The sequence below is a fragment of the Aulonocara stuartgranti genome, assembly GCF_965226115.1.
Source record: "Aulonocara stuartgranti genome assembly, chromosome: 23".
NCBI classification, from domain to species: domain Eukaryota; kingdom Metazoa; phylum Chordata; class Actinopteri; order Cichliformes; family Cichlidae; genus Aulonocara; species Aulonocara stuartgranti.
Genome location: NC_138958.1, coordinates 41,882,694 through 41,909,366, shown reverse-complemented (window position 1 = coordinate 41,909,366; position 26,673 = coordinate 41,882,694). Strand labels below are relative to the sequence as shown.

Genomic DNA, 26,673 nt, shown 5'->3' with positions numbered 1-26,673 from the left:
ATGATGCTTTTAGATGTTACCAAAAGTTAAGCAGTTGTTACAAATTATTAATGACATATTAAACCCAAAGAGCTTACAGACTGAAGTTTTATGGCAGTTTTGACTCATGCTTGAGGACAATATAGCACCAAACTCACATATTTATATGTAAGTAAGCAGGTGCCAGGCTGACAGAAGTCATGGTAGTTTATCTTTAAACTGTCAATTGTTATTACAATAAAGTAAACACTAACATCCCTCACAATCATGTTACAAGGAGATATTAATTGGTTTTAACTTGGGGAATATTCTGAAGACTTAAAGTACAGTTTTAAGCCTAATGTAGTTATTTACCAGCTTTAGTTTTTGATCCTGTATTTTAGGCTCACATTGGAAAATTGTTGTTTCTCTTATCATGTATCAATACCACCCCTTCTCTTTGGCACATTTGCTTTGCATATTAAATTCATGTCTATGATGCGTTTTACTATTTTTTAAACAGTTTATTTATAACACTCGTTTATTTTTATGGTGCCATAATAACTGCTAAACACTTGTGTGAAGGAAGTTCACCTCCAAACCCTCTATCTATCCCTCTGTAAGCTGGACACATCCTTCCTTTTTGAATAGTTTTGGGACCACTAACTTCTAATAATTCTTCCTTCAGTTTTCTGTGCTTTGAAGTTTGAAGCAGCTTTGCATTTTCCCACCACTATTAAATACAGATGATGGGTGACTGTCAGTGATTTCTAAGAAAAGCTGGAAAGAAATGAACATTGATTCATTTAAACAAAGTGGCCTATTCTTGGTATAAAATATTTCTTTTATGACCTCCATATTATTTTAAAATGGTAAAAACTAATAAACCACACCACAAACACTCCCTCACTGTCAATGCAAAGGGTTAGCTTAATTAAAGCCCCACTTAATTAACACGTGTATTAGCCGGAGGCCTTTGCCAACAGGCAAAAGATGCCCTCTCTTGAATTTAAAAACAAAAACTTAAATGAACATGCTTTTTCTCTAAAAACCGAATATTCCTCTCTTCACTTTGGCAAGCCGTCAATTATTTTAATATCCTTTTGTTTAGCTGACCTCTTTCACGTAGGCGCCTTTGGTTAAACACAGCTGCAGCTAATAAAATTAATAACTCCAGCACCGTTTGATTCACTGTGCCGCTGAGCGTTAACAATAGCGCCGTTTCTGTCGGTGTTCACTGGCGTATATTGTCAGTAGTGGTTCATTTAGCACACCTGAATCAAACGGAGCCATTATTAGCCTAATTTTATTAGCTGCAGCTGTGTTTGCCCTCCTGCCACAACAGGGCCAGAGAAAAACCTGCTTTTTTCTTCTTCTTTTCAGAGCTGCTAATAGCTGCTGCTGTTCCTCTGGGTGTAAGTTGTAACTTCAGACGACAGTAGAGTAAGTAATAATGTGGATATGTATGCCGAATTAATGATGAGTTAGCCAGTATTTAAAATACTGCAAATTTATTAATAATTATTCATAAATAGCTGTTATTTAGGAGATTTTGAGAGAAGAGAGGAGGTGTTCTGCTGAAACAAGCTACAGTAGCTGACAGGAGGCTTTTAGAGGCAAATATGTCATATTAAGTATGGCAACATAAGGCGTGTGGGGAACGAAATGTGTTATAAAGTATTTAATAATAATATGTATTCGCTAGTATAAGTGTTAGATAGTGGACTTTAAAAAATAATTGGCTAAAATGCCCTCAGTGTGAAAATGTCACTGTACAGGAAGAAAGGCAAAGTAAAAGTTTTTTGTTGTTGTTTTTGTTGTTGTTGTTGTTTTTAAATAGGGAGTTTGTGTTAACGGGAAAATGATTTTCCACTTAAAGGAGGTTTTTATTTAAGTGGGATACATACAAATACTGAGAGCTTCCAGACCAGCATTTCCCCTCTACAGAACAGAGTCACTGTGTGGTTTTCTAAAAAAGCTTCTCATCTCTCTTTTTTTCTCCAAGAACAACATCCCTTAGTATGATCTGTTCCTTATTCTCTAAGTGAGCAAGCAGCGATTGGAAACTATATGTTTGAGCCATGTTAGAGGCTCCTGGTGAGATGTAAACTTTCTTTTTAATGTGGTTTTGCTGCTAATAACTATTAACCATAGTTGCATAATCCTCATAGTTTAGTTTATCTTGGTGGGACAATCACAAGTTGTCGTCCTGTACGGCTCACATGCTATAGGTATTAAATGTGCTTGCAATGAATTACGTTGAATCTATAGCATTATTACACTACTCTGGTCAAGAGTTCATCTTCTGATTGAAGCGGTGTGTTTACATGATGAGATTATTGGAAATGCAGATTTTAACTCTTGTCTGTCTACATATTTAGAATATAGATCCCGAAAGCATCTTGAGGTCGTTAAGACCCTCGCCACAAACATTTAGGTGTCACCAGACCCCAATCATTTCAGCTAAATACAACTCAGCTTGGTTTTAATCTCCTGGGCCATCAGGTTTCAATCCAGTACCCCTACTCTTAGAATTCACAGTTTAATTCATTAAAAAGCAGTTAAAGGCCCTTTAAGCTCTGCTTTTACGCACACTCCCTAAATTAGAGTCTGCTGGAGGTTTTCCGTGTGTTTCTACATGATTTGTCGGTCGAAGGCTACTGAGTGTGACTGTACATTTGGCCTCCATGTGCGCTAGTAAAGAGTGCGTGCTGAGAGTGTGTGGTCTCTGAGCTGTACTCCCACCGACTGTGTTGCTTGAAGTAGTTTTAATGTGTGTATGAGTGAGTAAAAGACACTTTACTCCAAAAAGCAGTGTACAAAAGCTAACTACATCTTACCCCCTCTGTTTTTGATATGAATTTAAAACATCAGAGTAGTAAAATGCTGTTTCAGTTACAGCTCTGAAATATGTGAGACTCTAGTTGGTGCCTGTCTTTAAAATATATTCACGTGGTTCAGCATAATCATACAGCGAGCTCAAGAATGTGTAGTCACAGTGGGGCTGGAATATGCCGTATACTTTATGTACAGAAGTGATCGATTAAGTCAATAAAGGCCTCTCAGCCACACTGATGTGGTGTAAAATTTAAAATGGAGCTTTTCTTATAAACTTATAGGCCATAATCAAAGTTTACCTTCAAAATAAGAGTCTTTTTGGGCCAGCACCAGGAATCTTTAAACAACTGACAGCAATTCTTTACTGAATAAATTGCTGGGCCTCGCCACATGGCGTGCACCCACACACATCTGTATCCCGGCACACTGCATTTAAAATCAAACAGGTATTACAGCATGAGGCCAGAGTTGTTTTTACATATGCATTCGATGAAGAATTTAGGAACTGTCCCCCTCCTTTTTTGCCTCACGTTCAATGGAGCCAATTTTTCCAAGGGTCTTATATCCAATATGGATACATGGTAGGTTAAGGGGTTTGCTTTCTTTGGATGAACTGCTCGATTTTACACTCTGACACGTGTAAAATATAGAAGGAAAAAATTAGTCCAGTCATAACCCGAATGCATAAACTATGGTCTATGGGTCACAATGCGAGCTGAAGTAAAGGGTTCATCAAGAGAAAATAAATCTGCAGGGAAAATAAATGTTAGGTATCTTTTTATTCTATTTTCTGACACTTTATAATTGAATTCATTGCAGTAACTGTGTTTGATGACTAGAATGGCCGATGTTTATCACTATGAGCTTCTGGTTTCTCATATACAGCAGAATGTGTTCACACAATTCACAGTACTGTGAGCGCTGTGTGGCAGCACATGTAGCAGAGCAGGATGACGTAGGGTCAAATGGTGGCGTCGTATCAAGTTACTAGTTTGAAAAATGCTTTTTTGGTAAGTTAATAAACAGTGAGAGCATAGTTTTCAGCATATAAAGAATATTTCTTTACTTCCTGCCAGCGCTGATCAGATAGCAGTGTTTTAAAAGCATAGCAAACCAAAACATTATTCAAAAAAGTCTTAAAAATTGTGTTTAAATCTAAACTGATTCCTTTCACATCCTGTGTGCTTCGCCGTGATGCCTCCATGTCCACATTACATTTTTTTTCCAAACCTCAAAGCCATTTACTTTTGTCTTCCCACATTTTATGTCTCCTCATTAATGACTTAAATGCTGCTCTGGTTAGTGGAGAAAATGTGAACGAGGGAAAGGGGCTGATTATAATCCATTACCCCAAATATTAAAAAAATGTGCTTATTAGCAGACCAAACTCAAATTGAGAGGGAGAGAGAGCACTTTGTTGTTTTAAGTTTACATGCAATACAATCAGAATTCATTAAAAAAAGGTCTAATGTAGAGTAACACTGGATGTACTGGAAAAATAAAGATTGTGAAGAATTGGTTCGGAGAAGTTAAGGCGTGAGGGTTTTATTTTGTGTTTATTAGACTGACATTTGACTATTCTCACTAAAGAGCACGGGTGCAAAGAGCACGGTCTGGGTTTTCTCCACAGGGTTCACGATGAGAACCTGAGTTCAACACTGAGTGTCTCAAGCATAGCTGAGCCTTTCCAGGACCAGGTGTGAGGAGGGTGCTTCTGCTTGGTCTTGCACTGGGGTCATTTGTGCAAGCTCCTACTAGATCCTGTAGTGTTGTGTGTTTTAGTGAGTGTGTGAATAACTGTATGTAAAATGTATTCCAGTGTTGTCACATTGACGGCAGTGTTATACTGTCTGTGAGTGTGTGTGACAGCGTGACCTTCAGCTCAAATGTGCAGATACTACGCTACAATAACTACATTACAATATACCAGCTACACAGGCAGACTCCAAGCATGAACCAGAATAACTGATTGCGCTCAGTGTTTGCAGCTTCTGCTTGCAGACATGCGAGCACGTATAAACTTTTGATGGAGCTGAACCAGACAGCTGAGTGTTAACATGCTGTGAGAGGATGTATATTAAACAAAACCAGAGTATTTCTTTTTTATTTACATCGAATCAAATCAAAAGGCAGGAGAAAACCAAGCTTAAACTGTCCCGTGTGAGAGCTGAAAGTTTGGCCGTTTTTGATGTCGAAACACTCGAGGAACACTTGCATGTGTCATTTCACATGATGTGAACAGAGAGACATAGTTGTACTACTTGAAGCCTTAGAAGGCATCAGACAATAGAAATGAGATGCTGATGTTAATAGATCTAGGACGCCTGCCCAAGTGAAGTTCAGCAAATGCAAAGACGAGGAATCCGTTTACAGGACCGTTGAAACATTCAGGACTTTCTCTTCTGTTTCCTGGTCCAGTGTGGAGGGGCCTCATTGTGCTCCATACGTTGTGATTCTTTTATTTATTTTTTCCTCGTTTGTGTTGGCCAAACTCTTTTAATGGCAGCTATTAATTTTGCATGTGAGTTTTATTATAATAATGTGTCACATTTGGCGCAGACTCGCGTGTCACTGCCGACTTTACGGCCATACCACTGAAAACCACACAGCGTGAGGAAAAATACAAAGCTGTGAGCACAATTGAGCAGCGCCGAGTCTATTTAACGGCGTAAGTTGGATTCAGGTTCTCAGCTTATTACTCATGAAGCTTCAGCAAATGTAAATATAAGAGGACTGTTGTTTCTGACAGCACAACAGTGCAGATAAACCTTTTTATAGTATACAGAAATATGTGTAAACAGGATGTTTCTCATTCTTCTTTGTTAACAATCAGTTGTTTGTTACCATGTGCCATAAATCTAGAGTGTACACACTTTTTTTTTTTTAATGAGCCTCAGCAATAATTGTTTGAATGCTTTGTGCAAGATTAGGAACCCATGAGGACGGATTTGCAGTTTAAGTGCTTTCAGTCACATCATCGTGTTGCTTTGGGCCTTCTTCGCTTTCTTTCTTTCTTATGATATGATCTCATGTGACCAGTTGCAGTGCCGTCTATTGAAGTGATTGCCAGGAAGTGTGTTAATTGTCGTTTAGTCTAAGTTGTACATGAGTATATTGATAGCCCATTGATGTCTTGCGGTTGTTAAACTCATCTAACTTGCTTATCAAAAGTAGTAGAAACAGGTCACCTGGTTCAAACGTAACAGTTCACCCTCAAAGGTAAACATGCAAATTCTTTTAAATCTGTACAAAAATGTGTAAAGTGCGACAGCAGTTACTTCCTTTGTTGTGTTAACTTCACCTCGTCTTGTCACTCAGTTATAAAACACTATATAGTATTGTAACCTCCCCTTAGGTCGCACAGTGTCACGTCTTGTGATTTCATGCTGTGTGCTGTGATGTACTCCGTCCTCTCCTGGTTTCCTCTATCGTGTCCTTCCCTGTCATGTTGTCTCACATGCTGTCCGTGTTATTTAATCGTGCGCATAACATTTGATACTGGGTCTAGCTCGAAGCAAAAGTGGGCATCTCATCTTGAATATTATTTGCTATAATTTTATCCTCTCCGGTAGCAGAGTGACAGGAACGTCATAGTCGCACCACAGGAACTCCAGGTAAATAAGCTAATCGGGCTGTATATTGGAGAAAGCGGCTGCATATTTTAGCATATTAATGAAAGCAAAACAGACTTTTTTATTTTAATATTTATTTAATATCTTGATGTTTTTTAGACGCAGACTGAAAAGACGGGAATAAAAGTCAAGCACATTCGCATAGTATTGCAAAAGATGACCTCATTAGCATATAGTGATGTGTTCTGCAGCAGTGTGCAGTTTAAGCTCTTGTTGTTGCTTAGAAGAGGCTCGAGCGATTTGAAGTTAAGAAGAGAGTAAATGTAGGCATTTGAAAATTACTACTGCGTAGCATACTATTTTTATAAAGTACAGTTCTGCTTATTTGCATCCACAGTATACAGTGTGCACTATCACTGTATTCATATGTGCTTTAAGCACCTTCACGTCTTTCATTATAACCTGTTGTGTACTCCTGTGAGCCTAAACAGCGGATAATAAACGGGTCTGTGTTTAGTCTGTTGTGGTCGTCCCTGCCTCACTTCTGTGTAAATAAGAGAAAAAAATGTGTTAGCTGGATTGACTGGGCAGGGAAGGAACAAAGCCAGAGTGGTTGATGAAACGGTCTGTAATGGCTCTACACTGTCAACAATGGTAAAATAAGAAAGATGATATAGTTGATCTGCACGCTGTAGATCAACTATATCGTGTGTTATTTTTGTTTTTTACGATTCTTTTATTTTAGTGCTGTGGGTTTTTCTTTCCATCGTGAAGAAAACACTGGAAAAGATGACAGTGCAAGCCATTTCTGCATATGGTAGATCTCTGGACCACCTGAATGTGTAATAAAATGAAAGCTGGCCCACTTTCTTTGAAGGCTGCAAAGTTTGGCTAATTCTCAGGAGAAGCTGTCGAGGACAATTACTGTAACATCACTGTTACTGACTCGTTGTTTCAAGGATCTGTGATTTGCAGTTTTTTGATGAGGTTCTTCCTCCTCATGGTGTAGTTTATGCATTCACCTACTAAATGAAAGCTCCCTGGTTAGATCCTGGGAGGATGCACAAATACCTGTGGGATTGTGTCAGGAAGGATGTGTAGTAAAGTCAAACATGTGGCACTACCTGCTGTGGGGACTGCTGGTGAATAAGGGTTCAGCCAAAAGTAGCTTCTGTTGTATTTTTTTTTTTAACCTAACTCCAGACTGGTGAGTTCATACAAAGACTTGTTGTATTTCATAATCCACCCATGTGTCTCTTATCTCTAGGTTGTTAATTTCGGCCTCACTGCTGTAGAGCTGTTACTGACTAATTCATGTTGTAGTTGTTAATCGCTGTAGATTAAATTGTGCTAAAGCAAAGCTCTTGTGTGTTTCCAGCTTCACGGGCTATGCTGTGTGTTCCTCCTGGAGTTTGCAAGAGGATGGAGCAGCGTGGAAACGCAGGGGGGAAGCGGAGAGCCCCAGCCGTCAGGACAGCGCCAGCCCAGAGGAGATGGGGGAGAAAGGGGAAAGTCCCACTTCCAGCGGTGGTCTTCAGTGCAAGCTGAGCCGTATGGAGGTCAATGGCAGCCCAACAAACCCACGAACCCGACAGAACTGCACACCGCTGAGACCACTTGGAGGTGCGTTGTTAACAGGATGGCTCGATAAAGGTGTACATGTTTGTTATAATAAAAGTCATTTTAGTGTTTAAAGCTGTCAACAGACAGTGAAAGGAGTTAATAAACATTTAGTGGCTCCAACTCTGTATTGCATTCTCTAAGGAAGTTCTCCCCAAATTCTCTCTATGCCATAAACACACAGTAAAATGCTACACTTGAGCCAACTTGGTCTAAACGGTCAGACAAAGACACCCAGCAGTCCTGCCACAACTGCCTCATTTAAAATGACTTTTATCCTTAAATTAAATTCAGCAGTGTAAAGGGAAGATAAAGAATCTCTTAAGTGCTCACTTCCAGTTTTATTCATTTCATTATTATAAATGTATTTACATCAATTTTATTAACCTCAAATCAGAATATTTGGTATTGCTGCTTGGTTAGTGATCATACATGTTTAATTATTTTTATTTATTTTTTACTTCATGCAACTGGACAGGTGACAAATGAATGAGTCCATTTTTGAAGGTGAGCTCGGCATGAAAGCCTTTGACAGGAGGTTGTTTAAAAATGTATGTCAGTCTAAATCTTTACGATATCTTGTCTACGGCGTGTTTTCCGCTCCACATCAGTGTACTGAGCATATGAACATCCAGCAGGCTTGATACTGTGTAAAAACTGCTTTGTTCTGAGGCTGTCCCAGCCTTAATCAAAGAGGATATATGTAGTAAAATTATCACTGCATACTACTTTCCAGTTCATTCGTATGCTGTAATGATTGGGTATAATGGCTAAAAGACACAGCCATGGCTCTGGTGGCAAAGCAGGTTGTCTGCTAATCACATCACAATCGCGGGCATGGCTTTGAGAAAGAGACTGAACCCAAGTTTCTCCCGCTGGCAGGAAAAGAAACACATTGTAAAGAGCTTTATAGAGTTTGTGCAACGTCGGCTCATGGATAGTGTTACAGAGCAGAAGGTACAGAAAACACTCAGTCATAGATGCCCATTATTCTCTCATGCAGTTGAAAACATCATCATGCATCATCACACAAACACTGTAGCGGAACATACACGCACACCCAAACACACACACACTGCTGTGTTACCTCCCTCCACCCTTCCACTCAGCGGTCTGGTTATTGGCTGATAGCGTGCCTGATGCTGCTGCGGTTTGGCTCCGGCTGATCTGTCACTGCTCCGCACACTGGGGGAGAAGGATTGATGACTTGTTAATTAGCAGCTCCTGTGGGACAGACGAGTGGACTGGATGGGTGTGAGTGGTTCTGTGCTTTGAGGATCTCTAAGCACTTATCCGATAACAAGTTCAGACTGATGCATAGGAATCGTTTTCACCGCTAGAGTCGTGGCATCGCTCCTGAGCGCTACATGCAGCAGTTTAATAGCGGTTCTGGAAACAAGTCTTAACCCTTGTGGCTTTTAATATGTGGTTCAAACACAAATATAGTTGTACAATCTTGCACTGACTTATACTGACACTGGCAGCTGCCCAGTGTAACACAATGAGACCACCGAGCTGCTATAGTGCAGCAGCGCTGACGCACTAAATACTGAGCAGACAAATTTGTTGAACTGTGGCTGTGAGCTTCAACTTCTGGAGGAATCCCTGGAGAAAGTAATTTATAACATTAAGTTTGTTTTACTCCCTGGGATGAATTTCCAGTCAGTAATGTAGCATTAAATCTTAAATATGTCCACATATCCTTAGCCCAACAGGGAGGACTTAACATGTTTGAAAATGTATTATTTTTGTTATCTACGTATTATACAAATAATTGTAGACCTTTTATAAGACGAGTAACGGTTGTTTTCTTGACTATAATGATACATCGTGTTACAGCAAAAAAGACATTTTCTCTGTCACCATTTAACAAAGTAAGAATATCTCCTAATTGATAAGAGGGAGGGTGGGAGAGGGGAGTGCTCAAGCATTTGAGCAATTGCTGAAAGGGTCAACTCTCCCACACCTTAACTGCTAGACCCACAGCAACAGAAAGGCCCGGGATGGGAAATCCTGAAAAGATTTATTTTCTACCTTTCACCTGTAAAGTGCTGAATCTTGTAATATTCTGTTTGTCATGCATATCATGGAAATCTTCTCCCCTCCTCAGATAAAAGCACATTAACAGGTGGGGTAGAGGGAAACACTGTGAAACGCTAGTGAGGCCTGACCTGCGATTTCCCGTTAAATGCGAGGACCTGGGAAGTGGGCGAGCTACACATTAGCGCTATAACTTTCTCCCTCTCTGTCTTGTTGCGCCAGGTTTGATGATCCCGGTCTACTGTGTGGTGGAGCATGCAGACATGGGAATGGCAGGCAACTGTGAGGGGCGTAGTGACCGCCACGCCGAGTTTGTGTTGGTTCGTAAAGATGTCCTGTTCACACAGCTGGTAGAGACGGCACTGGTTGCTCTTGGATACTCGCATAACTCAGCTGTGCAGGCACGAGGTAAGCAGTGAGTGTGGGTAGGTCTGAAAAGGTAAATTCATGTGGTTTTCAGATGATTCAGATGTTACTCACTATGAAGGACATTTAAACTTAACTCTGTCCTTGAAAATGAAACATAACTGATTTTTAAATTTGGCTCATTGCCCTGTCTATTTGGGCACATCTCCTGACACTGCTAGTATTTTTAGTCTTCTCTGGAAGTCCCATACTGACCGCTTCTTGGTCTGCAAGGAGTACGGGGGCTCCTCGAAACAGTGAGTCGTCAACTAGATTTTCATTTGTTGGATTAAGGATGAAGTCACTGAGAGCCAAATCTGTAAAGCAGGACAGGTGGTGTGCACAGATAATGTTGGTGTAGCCAAAAATTATATGGTGGGTACTGCAAACAGTCTCGTGTGTCACAGTTCAGGTGGTTTGTACCAAATGTTCACCCTCGGATCCCTCAAGATGTTGGAGTAGAAAACTTGATTCACAATCTCAGGCAACGTCCACACGTACTGGTACTGGTTGGTATTTTTGAAAACGCAGATTTTTCTATACGTTTGCACCTTTTGTCCACACGTAAACGGCGTTTACGGTCACTGAAAACGGAGATTTCTAAAAACGCCTGCAAAAGGTGGATATTTTCGAAAACTCAGTTTTTGCATTTACATACACTGTGCGCCACGTTATTGTTTCTGTGAAATGAATTTCTACAATACTGTTACTGTTAATTCTACTCTCTGCAGTGTTTAAATGCTTACATATACACACAGTTACTGTCCCTCCACACATACGACTCGGTTCTACTTCTATGCCCCATCTTTGTTTACGATTTCCCACCGAGGCTTCTAGACTTCTGATTGGCCAACATTTCTACACGGTCAGGAATATATCGCCACCTGTTGCTTTGGCATGTTCCTAGCAGCGTTTTCCTTCATTTCTGCGTTTACGTGTGGACGGGATTATTTTTTAAAACGAAAACGGAAAATCTCCGTTTTCAAAAATACCCGTGTACGTGTGGACGTAGCCTCAAAGTCAAGCTGACTGGGACATTTCCCGGGAATAATCTAAAAGTTGCAGTTGCACTAGAAGTGATCCAGAGGTGCAGACAGGTGTTCAAATTTAACCCTCTCAAGGCAGGCGTTGCAGATTTGCAACAGTTAAAAACTAACAACCTGATTACCCCACATACATACTTTATGAGTTTTTTTTACTCAGAAGTACCACTGCAGGACTTGGTTGTGCATTAGCAACAAAAAGTTTAATTTGAGCCTGAGAGGGTTAAGGTCATACCTGGGTTTATAAAATGCCTTTCTAAATGTCTTTAGACATTTCTCCCTAAACTTGCTTTAACCTGCTTTCCCTAAACCTGTCAGTTTAGGGAGCTAAATTTAATCCATAGTTATTTTGTTCTGTCTGTCTCCTCTCACCCACAACCAATCACTGCACATGGCTGCTGCTCCCTCAGCCTGGTTCTGCTGGAGGCTTCTTCCTTCTCACTGTCTCCAAGTACTTGCTCATAGGTTGTTGGGGTTTGCTATTATTGTTTTCTATTATTGTAGGGTCATTACCTTACGATATAAAACACCTTTAGGTGACAGTTTTTTGCAATTTGCCACTATATATATTTAAGAAATCTCCCAGATGACATGACAACGAATAGCAGGCAAACTGCAGCCCTGACTTACAATTTAAAATCAGTAAAGTTTATCCACATAAAACTGACGCCTCTAAATCTGAAAGACTTACTGCTCCTCTAAGAACATCCAAGACACGAGGGGATCTACTGTGAGCATCTTCAGGGCTTTAACTTCCCCTTAAATGCCACCCGGACAGCAGAGCAGTGAAAACAAAGCCAAACTGTAGTCATGCCAGATCTTTTAAATACAAATTAAAAAAACATGATCGGATGTTGAATAACTTGAAGCCTCTTCAGATGTGAGAAACATGCGTTTGTAAACTTCTCTGTTATTACACGCTGATGGGAAGGCTCATGCCTTACTCATTATTACCGCCCTGTTAGTTATTTGAGTAATTAATCCAGCAGCAGCTGAATGAAATATTACTGAGTGGGGGTTTTCCACATCGGTACAGTGAGTACTGATGTCGCAAAACTCAGGGACAGTCACAGGAGCGGTATTTACCAAGAAAGTATTTTCAGTGATTCACTACACCCACCTGGCTGCGTGGCGGTTAAACTGAACAATAAATCTATGTCTGAAAACCCCAGACGAGCACCAGAATTCAGAGATCAAAACAGGAGAGCAAGCAGCATCCAGTTCAACTGCATTCACACACAGAGAGAGAGACGCACTCACTCTCACAGAGCTGGGCAGTTTGAAATTCCTGGTGTGTCCCATAAACACAGGGTACTCTAACCATGTGGCCGACGCCCTACGACCCCCCTCGCCTGTCCCAAATAGCTAGGTTTTGTTCTGAGAAATAAGCCTTTTCTTTTCAAATAAATAATTTTTGGCTGGAGTCATGCATTTTTCCCCCGAGTGTGGTCACGACCAAAATTATACAGAGTCTCTTCTGCGATTGAATTGCATCTTGCATAACTTTGACTGGATGAGTATTTTTAAACTCTTCACTGAATGGCACAGGGCTTTTTTTTCTTTAATTAACTTGCACATTATGGCTAATTAAAAAGCAGCTATTTCTTATTTGGAATATATGGTTAAGGCTCGGGTTGTAACGTGGGCTTAGGTGCACTGCTGAGAAATAGTCCAACTAAATTTAACTTAAGGTCAAGTTTTTGGAAACATTCACTGATATTACAAACTGAAAAATGACTATTTTTAAGGTGTTTAAACCACTAGTGGATCCCTTTAAACAACCCAAACTTTATTTTAAAAAGGAAACTGCACTTAACATAGATTATGTCGGTACCCACTTATTTTTAAAATGCTTAAAATAAAATTTTACGGTACCTCTGAATCTCCCAAATTGCTCCTTGTGGAACACGTAGCTCCTTTAGGTGTCTATTTTTTTTCTCCATAAAACTTTTCCTTGCTTGATAATTAGATGAAAATGACTAAAACGGCCTTTTGTTGTATTACATGTGTGCTGCTTTTTGGTCATCAGTCTGTTAGTCATCTTCAGTTAGTTACCATTTTTGTGTTATCTTGTTGTTGCATTGTCAAAAAATGTCTGTATTCGTAATCTTATCCCACCTATAAAGTTGTGATTTTGTTGGATACAGTACTGTGATGTGTGTCTGTGCGGAAAAAATGCAGGGAGAAATGCACTGGTGTGCATGCAGGTATGTTCAATAGTGTATGACGTGACGTCCATCAAGAATCCAGTACTCATCTTTTAGAGCTTGCAGAGTCATATGAAAAGATGACAGGAAATTGTGTTTAATATTTAAGCTAAATCTCTGATAAACATCCTTCTGCTCTAACAACAAAAAAAAGATTTGTTTTTGGGTCTGTGTGGAGGAAGTCGAGCCCTCTTCCAAAATATGTAGTGCAAAATCTTACTCTGCGCCTGACATGTAGACAGATACACTGATATGAGGGATATGTTTGGGAACTAGGGAAGACTGCAGATTGGTACAAGGATAAAGCCCAAACATCTGCCTGTCAGCAGTAATTTAAGCTTTATTCACTTCAAGTGAGAGTTTTAAAAGGTTAAAGTAGCATCTCAGTGAGTAGTTGACCACATGTGAAGGTATCAATAGTTTTAAAGACGTGGCAGATCTAGGAAACGTAAAAACTGCCAGTTATCAGAAGATATTCTGTTAGACAAGAGAGCAATGACCTCACAGTGTTTATTTGGAGCATGAACATCAAAACAGCGCGCCCATTCTCAGCTCCAGACCTAATGTTGAGCTGATTTTACATTTCTCCTCTCATTAATCAACTGTGGAGGCCAAAGAGAACACACTTTGTTCTTTGCCCCTATCACCAGCATCCTCATGCAACACACACACACACACAACTGAGGCTGGCAGGCTAAGACTAGACAGGGTCTGTGTTTGATTTAGAAGATCCTAATGTGATTAGGTCTGTTTAGATTTGCACTTCCAGTCACGGCCGTATGAAGGCCAGGGGAATGTTCAAATCATCATGATGCTCAAAGATTCACCACGAGTTTAACCAACAGGTCAAAAAGCACAAACAGATTGAGCTGTTTTTAATATATTGACGGGAACAAAACAGTTTAACATGGTAACTTTTAAACAGTGATTGGTCTGTGTGTGTGTCATCAGGGATCATTAAAGTGGGCCGGTGGAAGCCGATGCCCATCCACTACCTAACAGATGCTCCGGAGGCCACGGTAGCGGACATGCTGCTGGATGTTTACCACATGGTCACACTGCGGATCCTACTGCACAGGTCAGCATTGTGTATTGCAGATTGTAAATAGGAATCCAGCTTTTTTTTTTTTTTTTTTTTTTTGCATCCATGGTGAAGCATCCCCTCAAAAGAAGAAAGAAGAAGAAGAAAGTGTACTTTATTGGTCCCCGTGGGGAAAATCGCTCTCTGCATTTAACCCATTCACTCAGTGAAGCAGTGGGCAGCCATTGGGCGCCCGGGGAGCAGTGTGTAGGGACGGTACCTTGCTCAGGGGTACCTCAGGGTAGCTGTTCAGGGGAATCGAACCCCCGACCTTCCGATCATGGGGCCACCACTCTACCTACTGAGCTATCCAAAATAAGTACCAGGCACACCAGCTGACTTGATTTTGTTCATCTAATTTCATTTTGCAGAGTTTTGGGGCACTTTGCAGTAACAGAACTGCAGTGTGTGTATCTGCTGCGTGTGCTTGGTGGACATATGGAGATGACCATATGTATACACTGTGCACACAGGCCAGCAGCTCCGGTTTCACTGGGAGCCCAAAAGTACAGTTTTACTTATCCACTCATTATAGTGGCGACTTTTAAGAGTTACAGAATAAATACACTTGAACAGAATCATATTCTAAGCATTAGAATGCACTATATACATTTTAATGCATTACGTTATTCATCATATATGTGCAGCAGGTATAATTTATACAAGAGATTACTTTGGAATGGGCAAAATACAAGAGGAAAGCCTCTTACAACCAGTGACTGCAGAAAACAAGGGTCAAAACTAGTCTTGTCTTCTAAATGCTTGGATTACATCAGATTCCTGTTTGTTTCTTTCTGTAATCAGCACTGCTCTTGAAAGAGTGAACAGAAAAGTTTTGTCATTTCCATGTAGCTTTGCCCGGCTGGAGGAGCTGCCATCAGACCAGTGGACCCACGCCACCGTGAGAAACGCCCTCAAAGAGCTGCTTAGAGAGACCAACCAGAGCGCTCTGGCAAAGGAGTGTCCTCTCTCCCAGGTAACTGCTTCATAACTCTGTCCAGGCAGAGTTCAAGCTCAGCAGCAGTTTCACTGCGTCATGGGTCCAAATCAGACTCGAGTCGCTCTTTCTCTGAATAAGCTGAATGTTTTTATGATTTTTAGGTAATCCATTCAGTCACTGCATATTACTCACATTAGATGGTGTAAACAGAACATTCAAAAGAATTAGTTTGCTAAGTCTCAGATAATAAATGCTTTATACTTCAGGTTTTAGCACCCATAAGCCACAAATGTGAGCTATAATCAGCACATGCAGGACATATTTAGATGTTCCTGCAGGTTGCTTGATATTCAGATTTTCTTTATGATGTGTTGTGATGAACTGAACACAAGGACAAAGTTTAAATTCCTTCTTTTGCCATTTTTTTTTTTTTTTGCCCTTTTTGTCACACGCTTATTGATAGCCAAGATGTATTTGTCTCTAAGCACATGGTTTCATCATCAGTTCACCACACGCTTAGTGCAATGTGTAATCTGAGTCGCGCACACACACACACACACACACACACACACACACACACACACACACACACACACACACACACACAAATATTGGTACCATCCCATGGGAAAGGATGCAAACACGCACACCTCAATTATCCTGCTCACACACACCCTGCAGTCATTAGAGTCGAGAGTGTGTCATTTCGACTTGTGATTTATACATAAGACTTAGTCATGATGTAATTAGTGATTAGGGGAAGTGTGTGGGTGGTGTGCATTTGCAGCTTGACTCATGTGACTTTTAATCCTCAGCGTTTCCCATGTTGAGCTTTTGCTGGCGTTTTTGCATCTCTTGCTCGGTATAAGTGGCCAGTTGTTGGTCATTTGCGGAGACTTGAGATTTTTAATCAGTCTGAAAGACAAAGCTGTTGCTTAATGGTTCAAAAATTTTGGCTAACCCCATGAATGACTAATGTATTTTGTCAAATTGTCTCTGTGTCAGAGTATGATCTCAGCAATCGTCAACAGTTCCTACTATGCCAACGTCTCCACCTCCAAGTGCCAGGAGTTTGGGCGCTGGTACAAGAGATACAAACGCATCAAAGGTAACTCTGAAGCCTTACTCACATTATCAGGTAACTGAGTGTAATTAAGGCAGTCAGTTTCCTTTTTTTCTTTCTTTCATTGTTAAGCAAGCTATATCTGCAAACTAGCCTCAAGCTGGGCACAGATATTCCTGCCCTAAAGTGCTAAAGTGAAGGTGCTCAGTGGGAGACTCGTCAGTATTTTTCTGATTATGGAACAGTGTTGCATATATTTGTTGGCTGTCAGAGACAACAGCATGCAAAGTCTAATGGGACCACAATGTAGTTAATTAGCTGCAGCTTGTGTGCCTTCACTTAGATTATGACAACTGAATGCTTTCTAAGGCCCTGGCTGAAATGCTACAGTTTGAAGCAGGAATGAATTTGTCCCTAATTATTCTTTTTAAAAATGAATAATGACATTACGGTTGTAAATTGGCTTTATGATTTACCAAATGATTCCCCTGGTTTTACTAACGCTGTTGTTTTAAAGTGGAGCAACGTTTAAGACAAGATAAAGGCTGGTGTGATTTTTAAAAAGGTCACCTTAGTGTTTTTCCTGCTCCGTGGTAAAGAAGCTCATTACGTGTGTCTTTGGCTATAGGATCAATATTATAACAGTTTGTCAGGGAACCACTTTGTACGATGTGAAAATCTCTGGGTGGTAATTTTCCACAGTGAACACTTTTGTCTCAAAGAAATGTAACTAATGATGTTGTTAACGGACTGAAACAGACATAGTTTCATGTCATTTAAACTTTAACGGTTAATTCTGTTTTCGTTCCTCGACTCTGAGTTGAAAATATCCTTAATTATCTTTAATAAAAATATAAATAAGGATAGTTTCAAAAAGTGGAAACTACACCTGTACCTTATAGGAACTATCTCTGCATTTATTGGTTGCGTTATTTGAAAATGTAGCCATCTTTAATATGAGCTTTGGTTATTGTAACAGTCTATATATTTAATAAAATACGATAGAATTTAATAGAAACCCAAATAACAGGAGAGTTTTGTTGACCATTAACATTAGAGCAGGTTTTAGGTGTGAGTATGAAGGTGTTTCCCCCAGAGGTTAAATCAGAATAGCTGATGTTTGTTTTCCCGGGTTGATTCCACACATGCTTTTCCTGCCACAACAAGTAAAAATGACGAACACGATAATGAGGTCATCTTGCAATCTTTTTGTTTGGTTTTTTTTAAAGGAAAGCTGGTGACTAAAATGATATTTTTTACGCAGCAGTGAGCAGAAATGTGGCCACACATGGGTTTTTTGAGTGCCGGATCCTTGTGTGTATGTACAGTTCTGGTCCTCACTGCCAGGTGTTGCTGCAATGTAGTGATTATATTTTGAGTCTAGGTGTGTGGCTTTTGGTAACCTCCCGGTTAAGTGTCCCCCTCCTGCCTTGTTAAAAACTTTTACAGTTTTTTGAACAACTCTCCTGAACCTCAGCCACCAGCTGTTCGGCTGTTTATACTTTATTTGCTTTCTGCTGCTTTGAAAACTCATAAAGGTAAAAACTGTCAGACACTTTTTTAAAAAAAGAAGGAACTGACACTTATTGCTAGTTACATCTCAAGTTAATATGACTCACCTGCCTTAATGCCTTCGTTTTGTGATCCTTTCTAATGAAGCTTTTCCATTCTTCTGTCCACCCCCTGTATGTGTCTGAGCACGTGTGCCAGCCTCTGTGTGTCTAATCTGCTGCATGAGACGTCTGTCAGTGACAGCTCTCAGTAGGAAGGAACTGTCACACATGGTTCACATTAATGTCACCCTTAATACACATGACAAAACTAAATGCTCTTAACTCCTAATGGAAAACAGCAGTAACCTCCCCTCCCCCGCCCCCCCCCCCCCCCCCCCCCCCCCCCCCAAACTCACACACACACCAACACACACCAACAAAACACAGGAATAATACTTATTACACACACACACAAGGTAAAAATCTGATGCCCTGCCAAACCTTGCTGCAACTTTTTATTCCCTTAATAACCAAAAATGCGACACACAGCCAAACCGGAGTGGAAGCCTAACAAGAAGCAGACTTACGTGGAGAGGCTGTTAAAATCCAGGGGAAGAGAAAGAAAAGAGTTCAGAGGAAACATTCTTCACTTATTTGATAATCTTATCTGGTGAATATGGAGACAGTAAGTGAAAATAAGACCATACTTCAGCCGAGGTTGTGATCAGATCGTCCCCCGAAGACTAGAATTATAGTTGAGATTTTCATACTTTGAAATGATACAGTGCAGTTTTGTGACTTGGAGCAAAGTTTTGTGGTATTCTTGACTCCGGGTCCTGGACCTCTGGGGGTGCCATGACCTAATTTGAGAACCGCTGCTGTAAGAACTCCTGGAAGGATCCCTGTAGGATCTCTCACAAGCTCCTCTACTGTCACTACTGAGGCTTGGATAAAACCTGAGCCATTTAACTTTTGCTCACACTGTCTGATGTCAGAGTGGGATGAGAAACATGAAGTAACCGTTAATGGACTGGATGCAATGTAGATCATTTTTATAAGTAAAGCATCATTGAACTACGTGGGTAATCATGTATGCAGAAGAAACTGCTAACAGTCTTGGTCCTCTCGCTTTCATTTTCTTTGTAGGTGAATACATTGAAAAGATGTGGTCGTCACAGGAGAAGTCGGATATAAAAGGTACGCCCATCGTCTAATGTGTTTTTAGTGGAATGAAAATTAAATACTTCTGACACTTACATTGCATATGATGCTCGCTAATAAGAAGCGTCTCAGAGTTTTTGCATGTTTTCTGTGTGAGATTTGTCTGAAACTTCAAACTGAATACCAGCAGTCTAAGAAATATTAACCTTTAACCCCACACCAGGATGTTCAATCCAGATATATTAACACAATATTGTATATGTGTGTTGACGTAGTGGAGCGGGATTTGGACCTGAGCATCCTCAGCCATCGTCCTCCCTCTCTCTTGCCCTCTCCCACCCATTTGGGTGGGTCCGGAGTTCATTCCCTTAAGAGTGGCCTCGGGGACACTCAGACCTCAACCCAGCCTCACGGCCTGCCTCACCCTAGTGGACAGAATCACCCCAGTCCTCCACTTCGTCCACAGGCTCCACCTCTCCTGGGCCACAGCGGGCTCCTGCCTCCCCAACTCCCCCCTCAACTTGTACGTCAACAGCTCGCGATGGCCCACCTCATCAACCAGCAGCTGGCTGTTAGCCGCCTGCTTGCCCACCAGCACCCACAGGGAGTCAACCAGCAGTTCCTCAACCATCCTCCTATCTCACGGAGCTGCAAGATCTCCGGGGCTGTTTCTGAGCCCAGCCTCAACTCCGGGGCCGAAGTCTCCTCCGACATTTACCAGCAGGTCAGGAATGAGCTGAAGAGGGCCAGCGTTTCCCAGGCCGTGTTTGCCCGTGTGGCCTTTAACCGCACACAGGTAAACGTGGAATTAAGGCAAATGTGGAGACGATAATAAAAGACTTCATTCCATAGAATCTAAGAATGACTATTTAAATGTGTGCGTCTGCAGGGCTTGCTGTCAGAAATCCTCCGTAAGGAGGAGGATCCTCGCTCTGCCTCTCAGTCTCTGCTGGTCAACCTGAAAGCCATGCAAAACTTCCTTAACCTGCCTGAGAGCGAGCGAGACCGGATCTACCTGGAGGAGAGGGAGAGGAGTACCAACACTAACCACAACCACTCCACCAACCACATCTCCAGTGCCAACACACACAGACACGCACAGGTACATGCACACATTTAAATACGAGCTCTGCACATGAAATAAAGCGCTAGCAGATTTCTTTTCAACTAAAACTTGAAAAATCTTACACTCTTATAGTCTAGCTTATGTCACTCACTACAACATATCTTTATTTTTCATTGACATCAGATTGTGTTTCTTGGTCTTGTGTAGACAAAATGCAGCATGCCCGGCCCGGAGCTGCAGATAAAGCTGGACTCGCTGGTAAACATCACATCAGGGATCTATGAGGAGATCCAGCAGGAGATGAAGAGGGCGAAGGTCTCCCAGGCTCTGTTCGCTAAGGTGGCTGCTAATAAAAGTCAGGTCAGTCCTTGTTTTTGTTGTTTTGATTCTTTGATTTTCACAACCGAATTATACTCAAATCTGAACCTGTAATCACAGCCCGCTGCTGTGAACTTGGCCTGAACGGGTGTGGGCTGTACGTGGGCTGCCTAAACTTGCATGTACATAGAGGGTTACACGTGCAAACCTGAGATAAAAATGTCTCAACATGAGTAAAAATTTCTGAGTTGATAATGTTTGAAGGAGCTGATGAGGGTGTAGTGTAGACGTGTGTGACTGTGTGTTTGTGCGAGGGCGTGTGCGGTATCTGATTACCCACTTGTGGCATACCATCATGACTCCATCCTCAGATAAACAATGCGGGCGATCGAGGGCGAGATCAAAGCATAGTCTGCTTCTGAAGGGGGAGACGGGGAAGGAGGGAGGGAGAGGGAGGACGCTATGGTTTTAAAACCAGTTTAAATATCTTCTGACAACAGACTACATTTATTATGAATACCGAGTTGGTGTGTTTGGGTGTGTGAGACTCGCTGAGAGATGCTTAAAAACTAAATCTGAAATGCTAAAGGATGAGAACACAGGACGAACAGAAGGATGCAAGATGGAGGAGAAGACAGACAAGATGATGGAGGGATGATCACATTATTACCATTAATTTCCAGGCTGAAGGCTGTGTATAAACAACAGCTGGTGGCAGATCCTGGGTCAGCCTAGCAGAGATAATGCAATCTTCACACACACACATGCGCGCACTCATTTGCAGACCCCACTCATATCAGACTTTCCTTCTGGTTTTTCCTTCGACTCTTTGGGACAAACTTTGATTCACTCGTGTTCGCACATGTATAAATTAATATAAATAAATGTGTAAAATTGATGAAAAAGTGACTCGGCTTTATTCACCAAGTATGTGCACATGCAGGGTCTCAGTGTATGTGACAGAACAAACAATAGGGAAAAAGCAGCTTGTATAGTACGTTTATATTTATATGTACAATGATGAAAAAGCGCAAACATGCTGCGATAAATTATGGGATAAAGAAGGGATGGATAGATGCTTACTGTATATACATAAGGACTTGGCAGTATATATTCAGTGTATATGTGTCTACAGTGGTTTATAGATATGTATACGTTAAGCTTTGGTTCAGGTATGGTGGATATAAGTACAGACACTTTGCGACTGAAATCATTTTGCTTCCTAAATGAGAACGAATGTTACAGTCACCTGGTGTGTAGCCCTAAAATGTCATATTAGTCACCTACATGCCATAACAGAGCATTTTCTTCACAGGGAAATCATTAAACCTACCTGCCTTCAGTTTTGGAAAGTTGTAAACTAGCTTTAACTAAGCTCCTCTATATAAAGTTTGTTTGGGGTTTTATTTGCATTGTAATTCAAGTAGTTCACTTACTTTTTAGCATTTTTGTGTAGGTGGTTACATTTAAAAGATTCTTTATTTATTTCACCATTGATTTTGCAAATTGCTGAAGCATGTTAGTAATTATTTTTCTTTCATTGTAATTGCTGTAAACACCCTTTAATCAGGTGTCCACCACCACCAGTATTCCTTGGTAAACCCTCCAGATCTCAGTCTGGAAAATGCTCAGTACACGAGGCTAGAGTAGTTTTAATGCTTTCCTTTTGAGTTACACCTGCAAACAAGTGGGCGCTGCATTAATTTGTTTGATAGTAAAGACACAGCTAACCTCTCTTCTTCCTTCAGGGTTGGCTATGTGAGCTGCTAAGATGGAAAGAGAGCCCAAGCCCTGAGAACCGCACATTGTGGGAGAACCTGTGTACCATCAGGAGGTTCCTGGCGTTGTCACAAGTCGACCGAGATCAGGTGTATGAAGAAGAGTCGAGACAGCAGCACAGCGACAGGCTGCACACCGTCCTGCACATCTCAGAGCCGCAGGTAACAAACATGCAGTCAGTGGTCGGAGTTTGGCACCGCTAGGATGAATCGGAAAGTTTGTTTTGTGTTTCACTGAAGTGGTAAATGTGGTTAAAAATCCGAGGAGCAAAAGAAACGCGTGAAAATCTGATATTTAAAAATAGTCAGCCACTCGCAACCACAGCGCAGCCATGTGTAAGAAAAGACACAAATCAAAGTGTTTTTACGAGTGAGAAAATGGGAAAAGCAGCATGAGCGTTTGCTGTGCTGTGTCAAAAAGTTTCCTCTGTCTCCTCCGTCTGTCTGATCCCACCACCTGCTCCTCTTAGCAGCCCTCCTCTTTGTCATGTTTGTGTCCCATAAGTCATTGAAAATAGAAGTGGTAAATGACCAGCCCACACATTTCCTGCTAAACACTCCTCCATCCCACCCTCTCCCAAAAACCAAAATGCTCTCCAGTCTAGCCCTAACCTCAATATTATTCAGAACATAGCCTGTAATTATTGAAGCAGAGAAAAAGGAATTGCCATTATCTTTATTTAGGTCCTTTAATTTTGATGGACCACAGATTTATGGTGTTGGATTCCTGTGTTTGGGTGTGCAGGCCTCCCCACCCTGTTAATAAGCTCTAGTAGCGTGCTTGTTTGTGTGATGAATTTGGGAGTTTAGCGTGCATGTTGGCGGGTGATGGAAGCCGGTTGATCGCACTTCCGCTTGTAGTACATTTTCTTTGAGTCTGCAGAGGGGCACGAGCTGAAATATGAGCCGAACAGTTCGCTTACTCCCGTGGCGATGAGGAGTGTGAGAACACAGAATGAGTAATCTTCAAATAGACTGCGACTGAGCAAACCGTAGTGTGTAATAGATTTTGATGTTTCAAAGCTTGAGAGTTTAAGAGATTTAGTTATTTATGGACAAATATGTGCAACCTTTTTCAGCATGGATGGCAAAGCAAATATGCCCCCTACACAAATCATCAAAAGGCCGTATATTTGTAGCTTTACATATAAGAAACATGTCTAAAGGGAATGATGAAAGTGTTTTAAGTGCTGAAATATGTTTCTCCTGTCTTTCACATCTAACATCTTCAGTGACACAAAGCAAAACAAAAAACAACAAAAAACAGGACACCGAGGAAGTTTTAAAAAGTTTAAGTGATACCATTTAACAGTAAATTAAAGAAATCATGACTCAAGGGCCACTTATTAACTTCATACAGTGTCAACTTTGTGTTAAGCTGCCTCAGACCGAGGTGAGCTGCCCTTGAATCGGCTTTTTAAATGTATATTTTTGGCATAGTTTTAAATGAACTGATATGGAAAATCAAGAAAAGGCAAACATTTCTGTTAAATAAGGTGAGACGGATCCATTGTCTTGTTTTTTTTTTTTCTTTTCTATTTTATTCTCGCCTATTGCAGATTAGGCGACACAAATCTTCTTAATGCTGTGACTCAACCTTTTTTATTTTCTAAACAGACCCTCCACAGGCAGCCCCTGCCACCGCTAATGGCTCCATCCCCAATTCATGATGAACCCCAGCCCATCCCCCCGCCAGCGCTGCAAAGCTCAGAAGATGGGCCTCAGCGCGGGGTGAGCCCTGGCCTCGGAGGTGGAGGAACAAAGAAGGCCCGGTCACGGACAAGGATTTCTCTGGAGGCCCTGGGAATCCTTCAGAGCTTCATTGGCGATGTGGGACTTTACCCGGACCAGGAAGCGATCCACACCCTGTCAGCCCAGCTAGACCTGCCCAAACACACAATCATCAAGTTCTTCCAGAACCAGCGCTACAACGTTAAGCACCACAGCCAGGCCAGAGAGCCTACCGCTGGGGAGGATGACAGGGAGAGCTCCAGTCCCAGTGAGGGAGGCGTCTGCACAATCGAGGGCAGAGGAGGGGAAGAGGCTCTCTCCCCGTCTGAGGAGTCAAGCGAGGACGGGAGAGGATCAGTGGAGGTGTTCAGAACAGAAGGAGGAGATGTGGGAGGAGAAGGTGAGGTGGAAATGGAGGTTGAGAAGGAGGAAGGGGATGATGCAAAAGCTTCAGGGCCAGTAGCTTCCTCTCTGTCCCCTTACAGCAGCGCGGACAGCCCCCAGTCTGGAGAGCAACAGAGATAACAGCAGCGACCACACACAGACAGCCTGTGAATAAACACAATTTTGTCATCACCTTTAATAGAGCTGATGATCAGAGCTCTCTAATATCTGAAAAACTTGGGAAAAGTATTTATGGATGGTTTGACTGAAAAGTGAGTCCACCTACCTTCAGAGCCAGTGTTTTTGGTTTATAAAACAGTGTTTGGGACAACGCTCAGTGCCACTGAGAGAAAATGCATTTCAGTTATGCCATGGTTTTTGTTTTGATGTTGGGGAAAAGGCTCCATAGGACAACACGTCTTTGAAAATCAGATTTATTTAATTCTTTGAGTCGTTTTCCACTTTTTGACAGGATAAAAAAGAAAAACGCTCAAGCCTTCTACATCTTAGACTGCATTTAAAACACAGCCCTCTTACTAGCTCTCCAAGTACATTTCCAACAGTTTTAGCAAAGAATGTGCATCTTCTTTGTCTGCTGTCGATAAAATGCAATAAATTTTGTATTTGCTGTACTGTTTTGATAAAAGGTGCATATATGGTTTGTATAAAGTGATTGAGTGCATGTTGCCCCTCTTAAATCCAACCCCATAAATACATAACTGCAGGGATAGAGGCTTACAGCAGGTCAGAGGAGCAAACTCTTACATGCCTTCAGGTTCAGGTTTCATGCACTTACATTGGGACCAAGGATAAACGGCACTGAACTGCATTCGCCTTTTAGAAATACAAGCATGCAGGGAAAAAATACTATAACCTCTTATTTTCTGATTTTTTTTTTTTCCTTCTAGATATAATTTTTTTGTGTTGTCCTTAAAATTATTTTGGAGATCCCTGCATTGACTTGTCTGTATGTGAAACTCAAAAAAAGCCAGTTCACACTTTGCTCCTTTTACTATTTATTACCAGCTTTGTATTTACTTAAATCTAAGTATTATTGTTGTAATTACATTTTCTTTTCTTTGCAATGACTACAGATGTCTTTGTAAATGGGACTAAAACATGCCAAGAGGACCTTTGGACTGTTACACACTCAACATTCAACTTTTTCTTTGGCTGAAAAGGAAAATAACTGTTTTTCTTTTTTTCTTTCTTTTTTTTTTTTGGGACATTTATGTACGTTATGATGTAAATGTTGGTGATCCACCTGCAAAAGTGAATCTGCCATTAAACTGGGATGCAACCACTGTCACTTTACACTGTTTTGTGTCATTTTGTGCAACAAAGGTTGAGATTTTGTGAAAACAAATGAATCGTTTTATAGTTTATCTGCAGGACAGAGTTCCTGTTAGTTTCAGTTGTGATCTTGAACTGCTGATTCTGTTGTAGGCATGGCAGGAAAATCTGATAAGTTTAATGCATTTTCTGTGTGGGAAATCTTGCATCTTTTGAATTGTAAAAATTCAGTAGCACTGCGATGACATTTACAGTAGCAGCCTGCACAAACCATTGTGTGTGTGTGTGTGTGTGTGTGTGTGTGTGTGTGTGTGTGTGTGTTTTTATCAAACACACCCATCAACTTACGAAGGCGGCTGTTTCCAAGAGTCTTCCTGTTTGTTGTCGTCATGTCTGCTCTCCAGAGAAATCCATCAGTTGATCTCGATAATGACTGAAGGGTGCATGTAAAGTCATGTAAAAGCTCGTATCAAAATAGCTGTCATTCCATCTCTGATTCTAAGTAGTCAATTGCAACTCCAACCTCCGACATTATAAAAAGAGCAGCTGTCGAATGCAAAGGCCTCGCTGACCACAGACGTGACTGTAAAAAACAGCAGCTGTAAACTGCAAAATATAAATTGTACAAAAGCAATTAAAGGGATTGAGGGGGGGGCTTCTTTTTTTCTTTTTTTTTTTTTAA

At 41.2% G+C, this 26,673-nt stretch overlaps 1 pseudogene across 1 annotated transcript; it reads left to right on the top strand.

Moving 5' to 3' along the window:
• The first annotated feature begins 79 nt into the window (after positions 1-79).
• On the top strand, positions 80-26,012 carry LOC309700737 (DNA-binding protein SATB2-like; annotated as a pseudogene). The gene is made up of 12 exons (XR_014280821.1): positions 80-1,373; positions 7,747-7,991; positions 10,251-10,436; positions 14,635-14,761; positions 15,617-15,740; positions 16,710-16,812; positions 19,407-19,457; positions 19,697-20,217; positions 20,311-20,523; positions 20,695-20,847; positions 22,554-22,745; positions 24,201-26,012. The product of XR_014280821.1 is annotated as a DNA-binding protein SATB2-like (transcript).
• Positions 26,013-26,673: the final 661 nt, after the last annotated feature.